Source organism: Camelus ferus, chromosome 33 (genome assembly GCF_009834535.1).
Source record: "Camelus ferus isolate YT-003-E chromosome 33, BCGSAC_Cfer_1.0, whole genome shotgun sequence".
NCBI classification, from domain to species: Eukaryota; Metazoa; Chordata; class Mammalia; order Artiodactyla; family Camelidae; genus Camelus; species Camelus ferus.
This window is the reverse complement of record NC_045728.1, coordinates 9117820-9140137: the sequence shown is the minus strand read 5'-3', so window position 1 is coordinate 9140137 and position 22318 is coordinate 9117820. Positions and strand designations below refer to the sequence as shown.

The 22318-nt window shown below is 41.8% G+C and overlaps 2 long non-coding RNA genes across 2 annotated transcripts; one reads left to right on the top strand and one right to left on the bottom strand.

The window, feature by feature from the left end:
• The first annotated feature begins 7053 nt into the window (after positions 1 to 7053).
• Positions 7054 to 15883, top strand: LOC116661158. Its single transcript, XR_004316931.1, has 3 exons — positions 7054 to 7301; positions 10626 to 10792; positions 10901 to 15883. It is a non-coding gene; the product is annotated as an uncharacterized LOC116661158 (long non-coding RNA).
• LOC116661161 lies at positions 8045 to 20531 on the bottom strand. The gene is made up of 3 exons (XR_004316934.1): positions 20522 to 20531; positions 19725 to 19728; positions 8045 to 8147 (listed from the first exon to the last, which is right to left on the bottom strand). It is a non-coding gene; the product is annotated as an uncharacterized LOC116661161 (long non-coding RNA).
• Between the last annotated feature and the right edge of the window lie 1787 nt (positions 20532 to 22318).

The window sequence follows — 22318 nt, the reverse complement described above, 5'->3', positions numbered from 1 at the left end:
ACTTAAAAAGTTTTCCAGTAACTGAATCAAGTAGTGGGTTTTTTTTTCTTGTATATGTATATTTTTATTGAAGAACAGTCAGTTTACAAAAGTAGTGGTTTTTAAGTTGGTTAAAGTTACATAAAGCTGAATTTCTTAGTCACATCAGCCACATTTCAAGTCTTTAATAGACATATGCAGCTAGTGGTTACCATATTGGATTGCACCACTATATAAATTGTTGAGTTCTACATACCTGAGCTTTTACAGAAGTTTCTGAATCTCAGTTGGATGTTACACTGTTTGTTTCAGTTTGGGACTCTGCATTAGAGAAATGAATTTCCTCTGCTTTGACCTGCAGAAGAATTTCCCAAGGAAAACCTCTTAGCTTTCCTGACAACTGGGCAAGAGATTGCTTCCATTTCAGTAATCAGAATTTATTTGTCTAGGAGTCACTACACGTTCTGGGAAATAAATACATCTCTAAGAGTGGAGGAAAGATGACCAAAATAGACTGTTTTTAAAGAGCTGAAAAATCGATTCCTGGCAGTAATGCGGTCTGGAATACACAAAACCATTAGTGCAGGGAGCCCACAGCGAGGTCAGGATCTATTCTGAGCCGTGGAGAATCAAGCTCCCATGTGACTTCAGTGCATTATCAAGAACAGACTATGCTTCCGGGTAAGGCCAAACCTATCATCTCGGGGTGAGGAGCATCACATGGGGTCACCACAGGTGCCTGGGATCTGCAGGCAGAGGTGAGTCAGGGTATCGGGGCAACGGTAATGAACACTCTCCCCAAGCTTCTTTTTTCATGAATTTATCACACAATTTGGTACAAAGACACTTCTCTCCTTATTTGAGTAACCAACTAGGAACCCTTCACTACTGTCCTCTGCCTCTGCAGAGTCTTTGATTGGAAAGAACCTACTGTGTTGAGTCAGACAGGGCTGTTTTAACGAACATTTATCTAGCATTTACCATGTCTCAGACATTGTCCTAAGCACTTTACTTATATTAACTAATTTAATTCTCACAACAAATGTATGAGATAGACAGTGTTATAACGTCCATTTTGCAGACGAGGAAATGGAGGCAGAGAAAGCTTAAATAACCTGCACAAAGTCATACTGCTCGGAAGTGATGGGGAAGAGATAGGAACCCAGACAGTCTAGGTTTCTGACCAGTCAGTAAACTGTTGTGCTACTACTGGATGTGGATCAGAGGCTAGCCTCCTGAGCCCAGCCCCAAGTGCCAAACCTTGCACCCAGTCACGAGACATGCAGATGCCACCTTCCCAAATGAACTAGTGAAATCAGAAGGGAGCTCGGAAACCCACCTGCCTCTCCAGCTGTGTCCTGCTGTTCTAGCCTGCTCTCCATCTCCATGGCCTCTGTCATGAGTCTAACTCATCTTTCAAGGCTCAGCTCAAAACAAACCTCCACTAGGTTTCTTAAATCTCTAGAGTCAACATTAGCCCCATTCTCGTCTCTTCCAGGCTTTTAGTGTCTAATCTCTATTGCAGTTTTCCAAAAGCTGCCTTGAAGTACAGAGCCGTCTCTCTCTTCTCCTTGGCTGTGAGCCCCTAGAGGATGGAAGTTCATCTTATTCATTTTTGTATCCCCCACAGCACCTAGCATGAAGCCTCTTGCCTCCTAGCTCTCAGTGAATATTCATTACTAATTTATTACTCTTAAAGATTTCTAATTTGAATGGAAATATGCTTTATTGGATGAGGCACTGCAGTGGGTTTCATGAAACTTGAATTCCAAGCTTGGTTCTGTCACCAAGTAACTATATACATTTGAGCAATTTATTTCGCCTCCCTGAGCCTTCGATGTCTCGTCTGTAATTGGATGAGATCATCTCTAAGGCCTCATGACATTTATGGAATAGGCTATTATTTGCTCTGAATTTATGGACACAAAAGGTTTTAAACAAGTCCCTGAAGGGTGTTTCATAAATTCTGAGATCGCCCCTGGGCTACTGGGGTGAGGTGCTTCTAAACACAAACGCATGAGAGGGGTCAGCAGAAGAAATCCCTCCAGAGAGGCCAAGGCTGGCTGGCTGCTTGTGCTTGAAAATTCCAGCCTGGTTAAAAGCCTGGATCTTTCAGGAAAGGGCACCACATAAAGGAGTGGCTATGGTAGAAGACAAACAGGGAACAGAAGAGATGGTTCTGTCCTCAGTGCGCTGAATATGTGGGAGGAATCACAGGCTAGCCAGGTTTCCCTTAGGAACCCTCTGGAAATAGCGTGCAGAAAAGAGGAAGACATGTCCAGGGGATGAGGCAGTCAAAAAGCAGAAGGTAACACGTGTCGGTGAGAATGCGGGGAGATTGGAACCCTTTAACACTGTTGGTAGGAATGTAAGTAGTCCAGCTACTATGAGAACAGTATGGAAGTTCCCTAAATAATTAAAAATAGAACTACCATAGGATCTGGCAATCCCACTTTTGGGTACATGCCCCCCAAGATTGAAACCAGGATTTTTTTTGGTATATATATATTTTTATTAAAGTATAGTCAGTTTATAACGTGAAATCAGGATCTTGAAGAGTTCTCTGCACTCCCCTGTTCATCACAGCACTAGTCACAATAGCTAAGACACAGAAACAACTCAGATGAATGGCTCAAGAAGTTATGGGTGTATATATATATATATACACAATGGAATATTATTCAGCCTTTTAAAAAAGGAAATCCTGCCATTTTCAACAACACAGATGAGCCTGGGGGACATCATGCTAAGGGAAAAAAGCCGGTTACAGAGTGAGCATGGTGTCACTGATGTGAGGTCCCTAAAATAGTGAAACTCACAGAAGCAGAAGGCAGAATGGTGGTGGCCGGGGGCTAAGGGATGGGGGAAATGGGAAATAATTATTCAGTTGGTATCATATTCCAGTTGCACAAGATGAATATGCTCTGGAGATAGACAACATGATGCCTGGAGTTAAGAACACTGTGTTGTCCACTTAAAGCTCTGAGTAAGAGAGCAGATCTCATATCAAGTGTTCTTACCACAAAAAACAAACAAAGAGACACAAGGAAACTTTTGGAGATGATGGATATGGTGATGGTTTCACAGGCACTTTGGGGCATGTGACCAAACTCATCAAATTGTGTACATTAAATATGTGCAGTGTTTTGTATATCAGCTCTACCCCAATAAAACTAAGTAAAAGTAAAAAGTAAGTCATTTATAATCTTGGCAGTCTAAGTAAGTCATCTGTAATCTTTTCAAACCATAAAAAAGAAAAGACTGGAGGGGTATAGCTCAGTGGTAGAGTGCATGCATAGCATGCATGAGGTCCTGGGTTCAATCCCCAGTACCTCCATGAAAAAAAAAATGAACGTAAGATTGGATCTGACTGGATCATTTAGAGCCAACATTCAACTTTAAAAGCACATGAAGAGGATTAGGAGGCAGGAAAGAGTGGGATTAGTAGATTAAATATTTGCCTCGGTCTAATTGCTTCAAAGTTTCTAAATGTCCAATATAAATTTTTAGGTTATAAAATACTGAATTTTAACATTTGTGTACTTTAAAATCACTTTTTTAGTGATTAATCCTAATTATCAGAGCCATGGAATGGAGATTGGTCTCACATCTCTCTCCTCCCTGGATAGAGCAGCACAGAGAAGTTCTGTTCTTGTTTTCGTTCCCCGACCAGTACCTGCTGGAGCAAAGCCTAGTAGACTCTGAACTGCAGGATCTAAACTCCAGTCCTTCTCGGTCGCTGGGAAGGCGGGACTCGGGGAAATCACTTTACTCTGTTGGATCTTAGTCACAGCTTCTGTAGAATGAAGGGATTTATTGTAAATGACCTCTTAATAGCCCTTTCCGCTGGACAAAAGGTCTGTGATGGGTGTCTTCCTCTACTGAACTAGAAGCCCCTGAGGGCAGGGGCTGCTCTTTATGCACTTCTGTAGCCCCAGGAGCCAGGGAAGTTCCCGGCACACACTTGGGGGAGGGGGGCTCAATAAACGTTGGCTGAATTAAACTGAATTGAGTGTAATATATGAGGAAGCAGGACACGAGAATGAGAAAGTGACAAGACCGCAAGCAAGCTTTTCCCTCTCTCTGTGGAGGGAAGCTGGGAAGAGACTGTTTTGGGAACAGGTAAAGACGTGGACTGAAAAATGGAAGGGACGTTCCACCAGCTGGGCAGTAGGGCCCCCGGGTGTACGAATGTTCGGGGAAGGTTATTGATTATGAAGTAAGAGAGTGCTAATAAATTACAAAGGGTCAATTTAATCAAGACAGATGCATAAAGATAAGCCTTGATATTACAGTACTACATTAAAAATGAGTGGAAAAGTTCCCAAATTGTTGCTTAGATTTTCAAAATGGAAATAACTATTTTTGACTAGGTAACACACACACAGAGGATCAAATTTAAAAGATTTTTTGGAAAGCTTTTATTAGAAATAGCTAGTTCATCTTTTTAGAGGCCATTAGCTATTTGAATAAAAAGTTTACTTCCTTTTTCAGGCAACCTGCCAAGTGGAAACCCTGGGTAGCCTGTCTGATCCTAGGCCACCTGGGACTGCGGGCGAGACCCCTCACACAGCCGCTTAGCTGGACGGCAGGTGAAATGCTGGCACCTTGACACTGAGCCCGTGAGTAAGGTAAGGGCCATGTTGTTATCCCACCTTAAGACAATCTGGACAGTTTACAGGGATGCTGGGAGAACCTAGTTTGGAAGGCCAGCCAGCCTCACTCTGCCCGTTCATCAGGTGCTGTATCTGTCTTCTCGTCTTCCTGCCCAGGGCAGTGTCTCTGAAAGGGAAACGCACTGCGGTCCTGGGGTCAGGACAGGCTCACCTGCTTGGGGAGCTAAGACCATTCCCCTGGCCGAGGCTTATGACAGTTTCAGGCTAGAGTCAGGTTCGCTTTGGAGAGGAGCCCATGGGGACCTTTGTTCCCAAATGGGTCACATTTCCTCGTGTTTATTGAATTCTCTCAATCACAAACTTGATCTCTGGGTCTCAGGAAGGGGGACTTGCTATAGAGAACCTGCCAAGTTGACCTTTATTTACTCTTGATAAAAGGATCAAAAAGGAAGTTAACTTTTCTGCCATTCTCCTCTCAAAGCCATTGAAAGTATTCTGAAGTCTTGTCAAGATCATATGCTGAGGCTCTTCCCAAAGTGGTCACCATGAATTAACTTCCAGGTCTTTCGCCTTCCTCCCCCACGGCACAGAAGCCGGGGCGGGGGGGGGGGGGTGGCTGTTTCTCTCCTCCCTGCGTGGGTGTAACGGCCAGCTCAGGACCCTGCTCCTATCCCCACCTCTCTCCCCACCTCAGGACCTCTGCCAGCTAGAGGGTTGGAGGAACCAAAGCTAAAACGCAGGTGTCCCCACACCTGTTCTGTCCAAATAAGAGACTGTAAAGAGTCTGATGAGGTTGTACTTCTGGAGAAAGGCACCAGTCCCCCAGGAGGTCAAGTTTACTCCCCTAACTTCTCTCTCCCTCCCTGGCCCAGCTGCCTCTGTGTACTGAATACACTGTCTTCACCCTCAGTGTTCCTCACTTGCTCCGATCACCATGCTTCTTGAACTCCTTTAAAACAAGCTTGTTAGCGCTGTCTCCAATGCCACGCGGTCCTAACCTCCTCTCATTGATTAGAAGGCTTGGGAACAGGCAAGTGTGTTTTAGAAACTGTGCTGTGGGTGATTGTAGCACTGAGCAAGTTCACTTCGTTAATATTTAATGTTGAGCTGTTTTCTACTCTAGAGGTAGACTCGGGGAAGGGGGCTGTGTGTGGCCGTGAACATGTCTTTTCATCACGACTCCGTTTTTGCCATGTGTCGCTGACCTACTTGGCTCCCCCCAAATTAAGCCAGATAGAGAAGTGAAAAGAAGCAACAGCATGGGAGGACCATTGCTCCTCAGGTGGACACCAAAAGGAGGCGTTACTAAGTTATCCAGGCAGCCTGCTCCCTTTGGAAAGCTTTGGGGATATGGGCCCTGGTGGTTTATTTGTTTATTACTTAAGTATAGTCAGTTACAATGTGTCAGTTTCTGGTGTGCAGCATAATGTGTCAGTCATGCATATCTATACATATATTCATTTTTATATTCTTTTTCATTAAAAGTATTACAAGATATTGAGTATATAGTTCCCTGTGCTATGCAGGACAAAAATTGTTTTTTAATCTATTTTTATACACAGTGGTTATCATTTGCAAATCTCAAACTCCCAAATTTATCCCTTCCCACCCCTTGTCCCCTGGTAACCATAAGATTGTTTACTACATCTGCAAGTCTGTTTCTGTTTTGTAGATGAGTCCATTGGTGTCCTCTTTTTTCTTTTTTAGATTCCACATATGAGTGATATGATATGGTATTTTTCTTTCTCTTCCTGGCTTATATTTCACTTAGAATGAGATTCTCCAAGTCCATCCATGTTGCTGCAAATGGCATTTTATTATTTTTTATGGCTGAGTAGTATTCCATTGTATAAATATACCACAGCTTCTTAGGTTGTTTCCATGTCTTGGGGGCTGAGCTTAGGAGAAGGGAGACAAAGACAGGGAGATAAAGCAATTGATTGTTCAAGGTCCTGTCAGTGTTGAGTGAGATTTCTTCTTTTTTCTTACAGACAATAAGAAGCCATTGCTAGTTCTTGTGTAGGAAAGAAAAACGATTTGTTTCTAGAATGCTTTGTCTGGCAGCTGTGTACTGGCCACACCAGACAGCAGTGAGACAGGCGTGTTAGCACAATGTTAGGTCGGGCAGGAGAAGGCTCAGGTAACCGAAAAGTAGATCTAAATGTCATTTACTCTTATTTCTCACTTGCCTCACATATCCTTTAAAATGAAAGCTGCAGTGGATTTGTAGGTACTGTTGTGCTTGAAGATCAGGGGTAAATCAGTTTCTCCTGGTCTCTGCAGGGAGACAGGATTTCTGGCTGATAGCTCAGATCAGTTTTATTAACCAAAAACTACTTTTCAACTTGGCACCTCTTCAGCCAGGAACAAACATATTATTCACCCCGGATGGCCCTGAAAGGGGTAAGAGAAATGAATGTAATTTAAGGAGATGGTCCTTAATTAAAGGCCCCACATAGTAAATTTCAATACCTGCCTTGTTTTTGCTGGGCTTTTTATCCCCCCATTTTAATATACTCTTCCAAATCCTCTTATTAGTTGGAGAGTTTATCACATTTGGCTTTCACCTGGTAGATTTTTATTTAATCGGCAGCGGATGCCGTGTTCCGTTGACCGTAATTCAGGAGGGGCATGTGCGCTGTATCCCAGCGCCAAAGTGTGTCAGAGGACGACGGTTCTGCAGCGGTGAACGCAGCCTGCTGCCCGGTGAGTTCCTCAGGGTGACTGTGCGCTGCCCGGCATTTCAGGGCAGCCAGAGGGGCAAATGGGGTGGTTTCTTTCCTTTTTTCCTGGCATACATAATTTAAAGCCTACCTCCTCCAGGTAACTCCCCTCGAGTGGGCTTTTCTCCAGTCCATGTGTATATTTTCACTGTTAACCAAAGGTCACACATTTCGTTGGCTGGCATTACTGAGTGTGTGGGTGGAGGTGCTGTAGCAAGGAGGGAGTGCTGCCTGCAGTCAAACAGACCGAGCAAGAACCATCGCCCTGTTTCAGCGAACATGCTTCGCGGCTGTTAATTGCGCTGGGGTAGTGCGCACGCGCACGCATGTAACCTGATTTCGCCCTCAACATTTCTTTCCCCCATAGCGTCGTAGAATTCTGGAATGGGAAGGAATTTTATAGATGGTAAAGTTTATCCCTGTTATTCACAGACAAGGAAACTGAGACCTAGATAGGAAAGTGTCACGGATGCCAAAGGCCACAAGGCTAGTGAGGACGCGCAAGGATTATAATACAGATTTCTAGACTCTGGTGTCTCTGAAAACCTCACCGCCTAAAAGTTGTCATACTTTATCATAAAGAAACATAGACCTGCAAGGCTGGCAACTTACAGTGTTAAAAAACAATCAACTTAAAGTCATTTCCATCGATAAGTCTTGAACTCAGGTTTCTGCACTGCCAGACCAGAACCATTCAGCTGTTCCATGGCAGAGGTACTTGGGTGCTGTTTAGATGCCTGGGAATGCAGAGGTAGAATGAAAACGGTTAAAAAAAATTTTGAGCCCTGTGCTGAGTCCTGACTCCTTCGAGCCCTGACCCATCATCTGACTGCTGTCTATATTTTTCTTAACATGTTGAGAAACTGCAGAGAGATGGCTCCGAGAGAGCTGAGACAGCCCAACGAATTCCAATACAACACTTCCAATCACCATAGTTAATTATTTCAAATATGCAGCTTAAGTAAGTGTAGCTCATGAATCAGATCAGAACCAGTTCCAGGAAATCGGGCTTTGATAATGAGAACTCGGTGAGGCAAGAGTCACAGTGAGGGGGAAGCAGCCAGTGGGGTTCTAGTCCCTTGGTACCACATTGCCACAGCCAGGGTAAGCTGGAAGGGAAGTGGGTATATGGATCTACCACCTATGACCCTCTCACTGCAACACTGCACAGCGACACCAAGCAGGAGCGGCCCAGGGCAGCTGGTCCTCCTCGGGTCCTCCTGCATCGGGTCCTCACCTGTCCTCCCTTGGCAGCACTCTAGGCTGAGACGTTCTTCCCTATCTACTCTCAGTACCTCTTCTTCCAGCTAAACTGGTCTGTTTTGAGTTCCAGCGCTGTCTTCTGCTCCCCTTTGTGATCATCGGGGGGGGGGGGGGTGTCTCACCCATTTGGTCTATTTGAAGACATTAATGTTAATATGGAGAATTTATCATTTGCAGGATTTGCACCTCTACTAGTCATCTAGGGCTTCCATAACAAATTACTACAGACAGGGTAGCTCAAACAAGAGAAACTGGTTTTTTCACGGTTCTGGAAGCTGGAAGTCCAAGATCAAGGTGCTGGCAGGGTGGGTGTCTCCTGGGGCCCCTCCTTAGCTGCAGAAGGTCACCTTCTTGCAGTGTCTTCATGTAGCTAAATTTTCTCTGTGCACAGGCATCCCTGGAGTCTGTCTCTTCTTATAGAAGATACTAATCATATTGGATTAGGGCCCCACTCTGACTTCATTTAACTTAAATTACCGCCCTAAATCCCTCATCTCCAAATACAGTCATACTAGGGGTTAGGGTGTTAACGTGTGAATTTTGCAGGGACACAAGTGAGTCCATAACCAGACTGCAGGTGGGTCCTCTCTAATAAAGATACTTACAGGCATGTCCCAGAGCAGTAAATCTCCAGCTGCAGTAGTGGGAGCGCCTCCACAGGCAGACGAGGGAGGTGTTGTGGACAGAGACCCCTACTCCTCCCAACGCCGCTCCCAGGCTGCTTCCAAGTAAAGCTAGCTCTGGGTAACTAATTCCCGGTTCCCATGTGACGGATCAGTAGAGTGATAAAAATCTCCTGCCCAGGTGGCACTTCCAGTAGGTGCAGAGAGTTACCAAAGGGATGTGCTCATCAGCCAGCCAGTTTCATTTTGTTTGATGACTTCATTGAAAAATTTAATTTTGGAAAGTAGAAAGATGTATATGGGTGCCTACCTTATATACAAATAAGAAGGTGTGTGAGTTGGTATGTATGTATGTATGGAAATGTTTTCTTTCGCTAGGAGCTTTGAGAAGGTTACAGAGAGATCACAGATTAGATCAGATGCTGGAGACCACAGTCAGGGGCTTCATTGTGCACCATGAGGCCATCTCCTCTGCCAGTGAGCCAGGCATCCCTGCAGAGACACTGATAATGGTGATAATATCTAACACTGAACCAACGGTGACTTTAACCCACCTTCACTCAAACTCTGTGAAGATGCTGTTCTATTATCCCCATTTTATAGAGTGGAGACTGAGGCATAGTTTGCTCAAGGTCATAAAACTACTAAAAGGGGAAGGGATATCTGTCTGCTCGCAAAATCCAGATACATTTGAGGTCACTCTGAAGAGACAAACACCTAGAAATGAAGAACAGTGTAGCAGACTCAGTGCTGTGGCGTTTGAAGGACTGAGGGGAGCAGTTGGAGGACAAGTTGCTGGAGAAACCCCCGTCACAGAGACGTTGCCCAAACCAAGCCTTGAAATGCAGGTAGACTTGAGAGAGGGACAGAGGTGGGGAGAAGAGGGTCTATGGAACTGGAGGCAGAAATGGCAAATTAGGTGCAGGAAAGAGCAAGCAAATTGACAGGCCTTTATTTCAAGGTTTGGAAGAGAGATTGAAAAGAGAGAATGTGTTCAGATTTGTCAGAATTGACTCCATCTTGAAAAAGCTAACATTGAATCTTGAAGGGTGAGTAGGATTTGAACTGGTATGTATTCACAGTCAGCAGTTCACCTGGATCTGAGAAGTGAGCTTCTGCGTCAACTGGTAGGCATTGGTATATTGAAACTATTTTAATAGCAAATAGCCCCCAGCACGTCTGCTTACTGAAAAATAATAAATGCCAGGAAAGTAAACAAAAAACTCGGCATTTTTGCAGCTTCACTCTCTCTCAGGTGCAGATGGACTTGCATGGAATTGTTCTTCTTTACTTGAGGCCACAGTCCAAGAGAAAGTGTGAGTCACAGACCTAGGTCATTTTGAGTCAAAAAAAAAAAAAACTTTCTACACAATCAATCTTACGTTCTCACCAAAAAAACATGTCTAACATTGTCATTTCAGACTCTGAGGCTCCCATTACGCATGCGGAATTTACCTTGAAGTCATTTAACTCCCATCCACGAAATGAAGCTGTATCTGAAGATGACCCCAGAATTATTCTTTTCAGTCCTTTTTCTTCATGGGTTTACATGACCAGCCACTTCAGTTATGTCACTGGAGATGTATCTGTAAGTTTCCAATCAAAGGCAGCTGCTTATATGCTTCTAGATCTTTTATACCCATCCCAATGGTCACATTGCCTTTTTCTTCTGCTCTAGACTTCTCTTCTCTTACAGGGTGAAGTATCAGGAGAGGATGGAGGACTTCAATGAGAACTTAAGAAATTGTTTCACGGAGGTGGTGTCACAAGCGTGAGGAGTAAGTTGCTGCTGGGAGTGAGGGAGCACTACCATCATGGTATTGGACATGGTGGGGGGGTGTGGACAGCCGGGGCAGGGAAAGCTGGCTGGGAAATTTCTCAGAATTCCAGTCCCACCAGTAACTCTTTCAGGGCTGAGTGCTTAGAGACGGGGAGGCTCTGCAACTTTACTAAGATGGAGTCATGTAAAAGCAGCACCGCCTTAACCCGTCATCCTATAAAGTTGACAAAACCCAATTTATCGTATCATCTAAAGACATTTTCTGAGCACCTCTTCCTGTGCCAGGGAAGAGAAATAGCAAGGGAAAAGAGTGATGGTGCCAGTTTAGGACGTCATGGTTTTCTTCTGGAGGCTAGAGCCAACTCATGAAAAATTAACATCCAATACATGGCACTTGATAGTAAGTCCTAAATAATAGCACAGAGCCCAATGGTTCACAGGTAATGTTGTACATCAGACTCAGCTGTGGGCTTGGGAAAAGATAGATTCTCAGGCTCTGTTCCTGGAAATTCTGAGTTTGGGCCTTTGCATCTGGGTTTCCTAGCAAGCTCCAAGGCCACTAAAGACTTGGTGAAGACAATAAGGAGTGGAGGGGGGTGGAGATCACTTTGGACTGGGGCCTAAGGGGAGCGCCCAGCACTGATCACAGAGGTGGAAGATGCCAGTTCATAGAGCTGAAGGTCTATCAATGGGAGGACAATCTGGGTGAAGTGAGGGCTTTTAACAGGGAGTGGTGTCCATTGGGTAAACGCCTGGATGGCCCCGTGAGAGAAGGAAGAGAAGAGTGATTTAGTTCCTTCACACAAGGGCGCTGACGGAGAAAGCGATGGTGTGGAGCGGCAAGTGGAGGGGAGAGGAAAGCAGGGCTTGGATTTCGGTGGGGGACTCAGCTAGTGAGAAAGGAGACGGGGGTGGGTGCCTATGTTCTTTCCCCTCCCTGACTGCTCAGTAAAGCCAGCCGATTTCTAGCACAACGCAGGGTGCACTTTTAACAAGCCACTAAGATTAGCCAATCCACGTACGTCGCCCAAAGCTCACTCACTCAGAGGCAGCCTGACAAATGGTCACGTAAAATATTATGCTTTTAAGAAGGTCCCTTGTATCTCTCAGGGAGTCAGTAGAATCCATTATGTCAGTTCCTATCCACCGGCTTCTTTCTCAGCTACTTAGATTTCCACTTAGTTGAAGCTTAGGCAAAGCTCACCAAGGCCCAGAAAATGAGAGTTCTCTGAGACGTGTTAGCTGTCTTTTTGACAACTATCTTTTTCATTCCGTCCACTCTGGGCCTGGTGGTTTGTCTCTGGCTTTTCACTTCCTTCGGAGACTTTCCAGTGTGAGATCCTGCTTCTGCCAGTGTTTCCACTCCTCATCCTTTGATGGCATCTTTCCCTCCACTGGTCTTCCTTCTGGTATTTGTTCTTTTGGAGGAGTGGGCAGGGTCGGGGTGGGGGAGGAGACTGAGGAACTGGAGGAGGGAAAAGAGCTGGCCTGCTCTCCCTTCCTGCTCTGTCTTGTGTCACTTCTCTCTCCTGTTCTGTTTACATCCTGTTGCTTGCACACCCTTGCCAGTCTCATCTTCCTTAGACCCTACTCAGAATCACAGGGCGATGGGACAGGTATATACTGACATAGAGATAAACTGACAGTGCCTTGAAAGGTAAAGTTAGGGAGGAAGGAGAGACATTGGTGAGAAAGAAATGAAAGGGAGGGGATGCTGAGAAAGAGACAGGAAAGGCAAGTATAATAATAATGATAATACCACCAATTACTATGTATTAAGCAGCTAATATGTGCCAAGCATTGTGATCGCATAAATCACAATCACATAATCGTCACAATGCTCCTTTGACTGTCACTTATTTCTTCATTTGTAAAATAAGGGTAATCAGACTCAAATATTTTAACCATATTTCTCAAGGTCCTACTGCTAATATGAGGCACAGCTGGAATTCACTTTCTCCAGTACATCACAGAGAAGTAATCAGGAACTTTTTTTAAGATTTAAACTCACGATATATTTTTAAGAGAAAGTTTCCAAGATAGATATAAACATTTTAAAATCCAGATAATTTTATACAGTCCTATACTTGTACGTGTATATAAATCAAGAGTAAAATTTATTTAGTTTAGTAATTGTTTTACTGTATCTCATAATCTTAGAATGGGAAGGACCACAGGATTCTTCAAGTTCAATGGCAGGAAATCTCTCCACAACATACCTTCCTATACCTCTGCTTATGTATTTTCAGTGAAAGGGGACCTCACCACTATGAAGACAGTCTGTTTCACTGTTGGACAGCTCAGATGTTTGCTGTGAGGATGATCTCAGTGTTGTCCAACTATTTTTGCCTTCTGAAGTGACACAAAATATATCACATTATTCCTCTTTGGGTATGTGTTTATACGTGTTGTTAAGAATTTCCACACACACACAGCCTTAAAGTCTCTTCTTTTCTAGCTAAGCACGCCTAGCTCTTGCAATTATGACTCACATGACAAAATTTCATCTTGCTTACTGTCCTTTTGACCAACTCAGGTCATAAAATGGAGTGTAGAACTCAAGATATGGTCAGACCACACTTTTCCTTCCTATTATTGGGTACCATGCTTCTGCTGAAATAGCTTAGGTTACATTAGCATTTTGAAAGCCAGTGACACTGCTGAGTCCTAGCATAGTTGCAGTCAACCAAGACCGAGAGGCCTTCAGTCTAAGTTAAAGACTTAAGAAGTATCTCTGTTAAATTTAATCTTGTTCCTTTGGCCCTTGTTCTCTTCTGGTAAGATCTGTCAAGATGATGATTCTTTTATAAACGGCTCTGCTTCCTAGCTTTGTATAATCTACAATTTGGTAAGAATATTTGCAATTTTGTTCATAATATATTGTCGAGTATAAAAAATAAGCTTACAGTGTGATCTTGTTTTACTGAAAATACCTATTTGTGCAAAAATGAGCTGCATGAAGATATAATCATTCAGAGATAAGGACTGTTGACATTTTAGTATATGATGTATGATTTTTAATTTTGGGGTATACATTTTTCTGTTTTAATAACGTTATTTTTAAAAGAAGTCCTTCTAACTGAAAGGCTGGTTTATTCCACACCTTTTGGTTTTGAATGTATAGTGTTTTAATTATTACCATTACCAATGGCCACGTATGTCTTGAATCTTCAATTTGACTCGAAGCTCCTTGAGGGCAGGGCAACTGTACGTTCATTATCCCTTAAGGAGCTGACACAGTGCTGGATTGAATGGTTTGCCTTTAAATTAACTTGTCTTTCCTCTAGTGCTAAAGTCATTGTCTTTGTTTGACTTTATCTCTTGTTCATATCAATGTCTTGAAATAATGGGAACATGATGTGTTATCTGTGACCTACAGTGAAACAAATTAGGCTGATTCACTTACTGCTGAATAATTATTCAGTGTGTTAACAAGTCTGTTTAGCCAACTGAAAGCCAATTATTTTGATTTCCCATGGTTGGCTGATAATTGTACAGCATAAACACAAATAATGGAATAGTTTTGGTGAGGGAGGACTATTGGTGAACCCTTCAAGTAATGATTTGTTGAGACCAGCACTGTATTAAGACATGATTTCAAGTGCTTATGGCATAGTTGGTGAGGTAAGACTTTTAAGATCTAAAAGATGTCAGGTTTCATATTAGGATGTTGGTTAGTGTTTGATACTGCCTCAAGGTCATGACATTTCTCTCTTCGACAGCATTTGGTTAAGGAGAGTAGTGGGTGCAGACAGGATCTAGTCATTGGCAGATAATACAGTGAAAATCACAGAAAAGTTTTTCTACATATCCTCCATATTTGTTTTACAAACACGTAGCAACTATACATTTTCTAGAGGATAAAAATAATTTACCATGGCCAAGTAATCTTCTCACCCTTCCTTGCCCCCCCCCCCCCACAGTCTATGTCTATGAGGCAGACTCAGTGGACCATGGGTCTTCCATCTCCCACCATTATCTAGGGCACCCTCATTTCCCATTTGTCCAGGGTCTCTGGGAAACATGGGCCAAGAAGATCCTTTATCATTCAATGACCTCACACAGGTTTCATGGAAAATCTGGTTGCAGTGCAGCCCCATGTGCTCACACAGAGCAAAGACCACGAGGAGGTACTACAAAATTATAAGACTTGTATGTGCCTAAGGGTGAAGCATTGTATACTACATGCAGTTACAAGTTAAACTTTGGTACCCCTCCTTGGGTAAAGTTTTGTTTTTGTTTTTTGTTTTGCTATTTTCTTCATTTCTATTCATGGTTCTTGTTCTTGAAAAGCTTAAACTGACCTACCCCTCTTTCTCCCTCATCCCTCCTCTTACATTACTTTATCAATCTACTTAATCCTCCAAACAGCAAAGAAAAGGAAGAACTATTACCTTCTATTTAAAGATCGCACAGCTAGTGAGGGTCAGAGGCAGGGTTCAAAGAGAAATCTTTCCACGCCAAAGCCAAATCAAGCCCCATAAAACAGGTACAACCAGGGCAGGTACAGGCCTCATCTCTGTCTCTACAGGATCTGGTATAAAGCCCCAAGTTGGGCAGAGCCTCAGAGGTCGTCTAGCACCGTGTTCCTATAACCTGGAAGGAGTGAATCCCAGAGACGTCCTTCTTGCTTACCCAGCACAGCTCTTCTGGCCTCGAACTTAGGACGTCCTGCATGCTAGGCCTGCACTCTACCCTTAACCTATAGACTCCCTCTACCTACTTTGGCTTCTCCCAAACTCACCTTTATCTCTCCAACTCAGGAAATACGTGCCTTTCCTGGTTCCTCACCATCTCTCTTACAGGGATCATCTTGTTTCTCACTTCATAGCAGCACTATTTACAATAGCCAAGACATGGAAGCAGCCTGAAAGTCCATCAACAGATGACTGGATAAAGAAGTTGTAATATGTTTATACAATGGACTATTAAACTCAGCCATAAAAAGTAATAAAATAATGTCATTTGCAGCAACATGACTAGCCCTGGAGAATGTCATTCTAAGTGACGCAAGCCAGAAAGAAAAAACACACACACAATAACACTCATATGTGGCATCTAAAAAAAAAGACAAATGAACTTATTTACAAAACAAAAACATACTCACAGACTTAGAAATCCAATTTATGGTTACCAGGGGGGAAATGAGTGGGAAGTTATAAACTGGAAGTTCGAGATTTGCAGATACTGACTGGTATGCCAGGGGCTGGCGGGCAGAGAGGAATGGGAGTTATTGTTTAGTGGCCATAGAGTTTCATTTTTGCAAGAGTTCTGGAGATGGATGGTGGTTGCACAACACTATGAATGTACTTAATACTGCTGAAATGTTCAAGGAAAATGGTCAAGATGTGTATTTTACACACATAAAAACGGGGGGGGGGGGGGTGATGGCAAGACCCACAAACACTTGGAGACTACTAACAATGCGCTACTAAACAATCAATGGATCATAGAAGACATCAAAGAGAAAATAAAAAAATTTCTACAGACAAATGACAATGAAAATACAATGATCCAAAACCTATGGGGGCACAGCAAAAGCAGTTCTAAGAGGGAAGTTTATAGTGATATAAGCTTACCTCAGGAAATGAGAAAACCTAACCTTACACCAAAAGAAACTAAAAAAAGAACAAACAAGACCCAAAGTTAGAAATATCAGAGCAGAAATAAATGGAAAAGAAACAACATGAAAAGGGAAAGACTGATGAAACTAAAAGCTGGTTCTTTGAAAACATAAATAAAACTGGTAAACCTTTAGCCAGACTTACCAAGAAGAAAAGGGACAGGGCCCAAGCCAATAAAATTAGAAATGAAAAAGAAGTTATAACTGACACCACAGAAATACAAATGATCGTAAGACTCTATTACAAGCAACTCTATGCCAATAAAATGGACAACCCAGAAGAAATAAACAAATTCTTAGAAAGGTACAATCTCCCCAGACTGAACCAGGGGGAAAACAAAGAAAACAGGAACAGACCAGTTACCAATACTGAAACTGAATCAGTAATTTAAAACTCCCAGCAAGCAAAAGTCCAGGGCCACGTGGCTTCACAGGCAAATTCTACCATTTAAAGAAGAGTTAACAGCTATCCTTCTGAAACTATTCCAAAAAGTTGCAGAGGAAGGAACACTTCTAAACTCATTCTATGAGGCCACATCACCCTGATACCAAAATCTGACAACAGCATCCCCCTAAAAACAAAATTATTGGCCAATATTACTGATGAACATAGATGCAAAAATCCTCAACAAAATACCAGCAAACCAAACCCAACAACACATTAAAAGGATCATACACCATGATCGAGTGGGATTTACCCCAGGGATGCTGGGGTTTTCCACTCTCTGCAAATCAATCATGATGCACATTAACAAACTGCTGAATAAAAACCATATGATCATCTCAATAGATACAGAAAAAGTTTTTGTTAAAATTCAACATCCGTTTATGATAAATATTCTCCAGAAAGTGGGCAAAGAAGGAACCTACCTCAACATAATAAAGGCCATATATAACAAGCCCACAGCTAACATCATACTCAATGGTGAAAAGCTGAAGGCATTCTCTCTAATATCAGGAACAGGACAAGGACACCCACTCTGACCACTTTTATTCAACATAGTTTTGGGAATCCTAGCCACAGCAGTCAGAGAAGAAAAAGAAGTATAAGGAATTCAAATTTGAAAGGACAAAGTAAAACTGTCATGATACTATCCATAGAAAACTACTAGAGCTCATCAATGAATTTGATAAAGTTGTAGGATACCAAATTGATATACATGCATTTCTATACACTAACAACACACTACCAGAAAGAGAAATTAAAGAAACAATCCCATTTACCACTGCATCAAAAAGAATGAAATAACTGGGAATAAACCTACCTAAGGAGGCAGAAGACTTGTACTCTGAAAACTATAATACATTGATGAAAGAAATTGAAGATGACACAAACAGACGGAAAGATATATTGTGTTCTTGAACTGGAAGAATCAATATTGTTAACATGACCATACTGCCCAAGGCAATCTACAGATTTAATGCAATCCTTGTCAAAATACCAATGGCATCTTTCACAGAACTAGAACAAAAATACAAACATTTGTATGGAAACACAAAAGACCCGAAATAGCCAAAATAATCTTGAGAAAGAAGAACAGAGCTGGAGGAATCACATTCCCTGACTTCAGACTATACTACTAAGCTGTAATAATCAAAACAGTGTAGTAGTGGCACAAAAAAAAAAACAGACAAAAAAAACAATGGAGCAGGATACAGAGCCTAGAAATAAACCCATGCACTGTGGTCAATTAATCTACAACAAAGGAGGCAGGAGGACTGTACAGTGGAGAAAAGACATTCTCTTCAATAAATGGTGCTGGGAACACTGGACACCTACATGTAAAACATTGAAATTAGAACATTCTCTAACACATTATACAAATATAAACTCAAAATGTATTAAATGCCTAAATGTAAGACTGGATACTCTAAAACTCCTAGAGGAAAACATAGGCAGAACATTCTTTGACATCAACTGCAGCAGTTTTTTGGAATCCATCTCCTAGCAGTAATGGAAATAAAAGCAAAAATAAACAAATGGGACCTAATTAAACTTAAAAGCTTTTGCACAGCAAAGGAAATCATAAACAAAATGGAAAGGCAACCTACAGAATGGGAGAAAATATTTGCAAATGATGTGACCAACAAGGGATTAATTTCCAGAATATACAAACAGCTCTTACAGCTCAATATCAAAAAAACAAACAACTCAATCAAAAAATGGGAAGAAGACCTAGATAGACATTTCTCCAACGAAGACATACAGATGGCCAATAGGCACATGAAAAGATGCTCAACATCGCTAATTATTAGAGAAATGCAAATCAAAACTATAATGAGATATCACCTCACACCAGTCAGAATGGTCATTATCAAAAAGTCTACAAATAATAAATGAGGGTGTGGAGAAGAGGGAACCATCCTACACTGCAAACTGGTGCAGCCACCACGGAGAACAGTTTGGAGGTTCCTTAAAAAAACTGAAAATAGTTACTATATGATACAGCAAGCCCACTCCTGGGTATATATCTGGAAAAGACAAAAAACACTAATTTGAAAAGATATATGCACCCCAATGTTCATAGTAGTACTATTTACAATAGCCATGACATGGAAACAACCTAAATTCCTGTCGACAGATGAATAAAGATGTGGTATGTATATAAAATGAAATATTACTCAGCCATAAAAATGAAATAGTGCCATTTACAGCAACATGGATTGACCTAGAGATTACTAAGTGAAGTAAGTCAGAGAACGACAAATATCATATGATATCACTTACATGTGGAATCTAACATAATGATACAAATCAACTGATGTACAAAACAAAAACAGATTCACAGACACAGAAAACAAATTTAGGATTACCAAAAGGGAAGGGGGAGAAAGAAATTAGTAGTTTGGGAGATTAACACATACACACTACTATATATAAAATAGATAAACAAAGACCTACTGTATGGCACAGGGAACTATATTCAATATTTTATAATAACCTACAATGGAAAAGCATCTGAATACACACACACACACACCCCTGAATCACTTTGCTGTACACTAGGCTACAGACCAGCAGGGCTAGGCCAGTGCAGACCTGACAGTAACCATCAGCATGAACCGGCTCCCTGGCACTGGTCTCAAACCCTCTGGAAGCCCATGCCTTTTTTTCACAGAGCTGAGAAGTGAACGAATAAATGGCTGAATTAATCGTGTCCTAACCCAGAAAATATGCCCTTGCTTATGACAACTCCATTAAAGGATTCTATGGCTTTTCTATTACCAAAACATTCTCTGGCATGCCTTTCTACTTCCTGTGATCACAATGGGAAGAGGGGACAATTGAATCACAAAATCCTATAGGAATTCAAAGAAGGGGAAAAGAGCATTATGTTGAGATTTTGAAAATAGATGGGACTTGAAGGAAATGTTGATTACAGTTGGCAGAAAGATTAAGGAAATTATTCTGGGCAAGAAGAATGATAAGATACAGACATGGAGGTAAGAAAGAACATGTTAGCCTGAAGCACAGGAAATCAGTTTGACTAAAGCACTTGGTGGTGGTGGAAACCGTGAGAGAAAATGTTGATAGGGGTCATTCCTCAAGGATGGAGGATCATCAATGTTAGATTCAGGATATATCCTTTACTTCTGTTACCTTTAGTACCTCACCCAGAACCTGACACAGAACAGGCATTTAGTAAATGCTTATTGAGTGAGTGAGTGAATAAATTAGTGGATGAATGAATGAGTACATGAATGAAGGAATACATTTCATGAGAAAGAAAGTGTTCAAGTTGAAGCCAATGAGCCTGGAAGGATGGTGATGCTATGAACATAAATGGGGAGTTTAGGCATAGTAAGTTAGAGACAATGGTAGAATCTTCAAGTGGAAATTTCCCATAGGAAGCTATTAGGAATTAAGAAGAATGTGGAGATTTGTGAATCATTATTACAGTGGTAATTGCAACCACAAGTCTGGATATACTCTTGAGGGCACTTAGTGTAAAAGCTGAAAAGCAGAAGGCAAGGCCTAAGAAGTGGAGTTTACACCTTAGGCAGTGGTAGAAGAAGAAAACAGAAGAGAAACCATGGAGTTGGGGAAACTAGGAAAGTAGTGTTAAAGAATTTAAGATAGAGAAGCTTTTTTTTTTTTTTTTTTTTTTTTTTAAGAAGTGCAGAGGATGACTGTGAGACAATGCAGCAAAGCTCAGAGACTGAGTAGGTTGAAGGATGGGGTCTTGTTCCTTAGACAACCAAGGACAGAACAGATGGAAAGTAGGATTGGTGTTGGGATAAGGCTGGTGAGTGTTCTGCTGGCAAACCTCCAGGATACAGAAAGAGGATGGGACACTGGCAGCTGGGCTGAGGAGGTTTCTCTGAGTATTGGAAGGCATCTGCAAAGCTAGAGTTTGAAGCAAAATAGACAGTCTTTCAGGCCCAGAGATAGAAGTGTTATTCTCAATTAGAGAAGCTGACCAGGAGCAAAGGATTGAAGAAATGCAGTAGTAACTCATCCTTGTATCCTTGGGATACAGATTATGAAGTAGGTCTAAGAATCTCATATTTAGCAGCTCTTTCAGGCTGAATCTCCCTTGGCTCTAACTTAAGTAGCCAAGCCAATTGACAGAGAACTCAAGATACTAACTAGGAAATCACATTACATACATACATAACTAGCAAGATGGCAGAATAGAAGGACATGGAGATCACCTCCTCCCACAAACACATCAAAAATACGTCTACAGGGTAATTCTCTTTCTTTTTCTGGCTTACTTCACTTAGAATGACATTCTCCAGGGCCATCCATGTTACTGCAAATGGCATTATTTTTTCATTTTTTACAGCTGAGTAGTATTCCATTGTATAACTATACCACAGCTTCTTTATCCAGTCATCTGTCGATGGACATTTAGGTTGTTTCCATGTGTTGGCTCTTGTAAATAGTGGTGCTATGAACATTGAGATGCAGGTGTCTTTTTGAGTTGAGGTTCCCTCTGGATATATGCCCAGGAGTGGGACTGCTGGGTCATATGGTAAGTCTATTTTTAGTCTTTTGAGGAATCTCCATACTGTTTTCCATAATGGCTGCACCAAACTACATTCCTACCAACAGTGAAGTAGGGCTCCCTTTTCTCCACACCCTCTCCAGCATTTATCATTTGTGGACTTTTGAATGATGGCCATTCTGACTGGTGTGAGGTGATACCTCATTGTAGTTTTGATTTGCATTTCTCTGATAATTAGTGATACTGAGCATTTTTCATGGTGCCTATTGATCACTCGGATGTCTTCATTGCAGAATTGCTTGTTTAGGTCTTCTGCCCATATTTGGATGGGTTGGGGTTTTTGTTGTTGTTGTTATTAAGTTGTATGAGCTGTTTATATATTCTGGAAATAAAGCCCTTGTCAGCCTCATCTATTGCAAATATTTTCTCCCATTCCATAGGTTGTCATTTTGTTTTACTTATGGTTTCCTTTGCTGTGCAAAAACTTGTAAGTTTAATTAGGTCCCGTTTGTTTATTTTTGCTTTTAGTTCTATTGCTTGGGTAGACTGCTCTAGGAGAACATTGCTGAGATGTATGTGAGAATATTTTTCCTCTGTTTTCTTCTAGGAGATTTATTGTGCCTTGTCTTATATTTAAATCTTTAAGTCATTTTGAGTATTTTTGTGTGTGGTGTGAGGGAGTATTATAACTTCATTGATTTACATGCAGCTGTCCAGTTTTCCCAACACCATTTGCTGAAGAGACTGTCTTTATTCCAT